This window comes from Chiloscyllium punctatum, chromosome 13, assembly GCF_047496795.1.
Source record: "Chiloscyllium punctatum isolate Juve2018m chromosome 13, sChiPun1.3, whole genome shotgun sequence".
NCBI lineage: Eukaryota > Metazoa > Chordata > Chondrichthyes > Orectolobiformes > Hemiscylliidae > Chiloscyllium > Chiloscyllium punctatum.
Genome location: NC_092751.1, coordinates 25857158 through 25858650, shown reverse-complemented (window position 1 = coordinate 25858650; position 1493 = coordinate 25857158). Strand labels below are relative to the sequence as shown.

The 1493-nt window shown below is 47.2% G+C and overlaps 1 non-coding gene across 1 annotated transcript; it reads left to right on the top strand.

Annotated features, from left to right (window-relative positions):
• The first annotated feature begins 883 nt into the window (after positions 1-883).
• trnal-uaa (transfer RNA leucine (anticodon UAA)) lies at positions 884-965 on the top strand. The gene has a single exon. It is a non-coding gene; the product is annotated as a tRNA-Leu (tRNA).
• Positions 966-1493: the final 528 nt, after the last annotated feature.

Here is a 1493-nt window from a genome sequence, read left to right as displayed (position 1 = left end):
ATGCATTAAAGCTCCAGTATGTTTGGAAGCACGGTTTGGAATTGTCTCGCTGCAGTACATGACATAGACGAATCGCACTCCCTCAAAGTCAGCATGCCAGTGTGTCTGGCAATGGTTCCGCCTTTTCTGTTTTGCTTCTGTTCCACGCTAAGAGCTGTCAGTTTTTGGATTCGTTGGAGTGCTGAGGGGGTAACACAATTTGTGTGGATTTTTCTTCAGGCCAAACTCCACCCTCCAGGAAAAATAGCCACACGCACTGAGTAACAATCAGCACGCGTTTTGTTTAGCAAATGGTCTATTCAAACTGGTGTCAGCTTCTGGAGCGTCTCAGAGTTGCCAAGCACGGAAACAGACCCTGTTATCTAACTTGCCACTGCTAAACAAATAACCGAAATTAATCTAACCATATTTGCCAAAATTTGTCCCTTATCTCTCCGAACCCTTTCAGATGCCTTTGAAATGTTGTGAGCGCACCAGTCTCTGACACTAAATATGACAATTCATTCTGTACACACGGAAATGTCTGTGTTCAAAACAAGTGTCCCTCACATCCCCTTTAAATGTTACTGTTCTCACATTAAACCAATGTTATCTCACTTTGAACTCATGCGCCTTGAGAAAAATTACTCCCTGACTCTTTTCTCTGTCCGTCTGCCTCATGTCTTTATAAAATTCTGTAAGGCCATTCCTCAGCCCTGAAGCTCCAGGGAAAACTATCGAAGCCAATTCAGCTTCGTGCTATTGTCCAAACAGTGCAAACCTTGGAAACCCTTTCAAATATTTTCGAAATTGTTACACGCTCGTTCCTGAATGCGCGATCTGTTCGTGAAGTGAAGCGATGCTGAAACGCTAGTAATGAGATTTTGGCGCTATGCGCCTTTGTGGTAGCGTGGCCGAGTGGTCTAAGGCGCTGAATTTAAGCTCCAGTCTCTATGGAGTCGTGGGTTCGAATCCCACCGCTACCAGCGGTTGCTCCGCTGCAAGCAGCTGAACATAGCAGATTCTCTGCAGGCCGTGTGCGTTTTCGTTGTTGTGTTTGCCGCTGCTCAGGTCAACTCATTCCGACTGAGTCTGAAAACAGTGTGAGTCCTTGCTGTCGGACTCTCCTCAACCACTCTGCTTTCGGATATCGAGACAGAGTCCTCACACTCAACGCTTTCTCTATTCTTCCTACCAACAACTTTTCCCACTTCTTATTTGCGAGACAGGAGTTTTGTTTATGAAACGTTCCAAGACCAGGAACAATCCTCTGAAGCCGTTTCCAATTAAAAGTGGAATGGTTGTCCCTTTCACATGGGAAGAGCCGTTCCTGGGGAAGGATTTTCCATGTACTGGGTCCCAGGGCTGAGCAGGAAGCCGCTGATTGAAGCTGCAGTAGCCGCTTTCTGTTGGCAGCGGGGCCTTGGAGAGATTGGGGCCACATCCAGCTGCAGACTCGGGTGAGTTCTCGTGGTTGCAGTCTCGGGACATGGTTGGTCTCAATGCTTGAACTG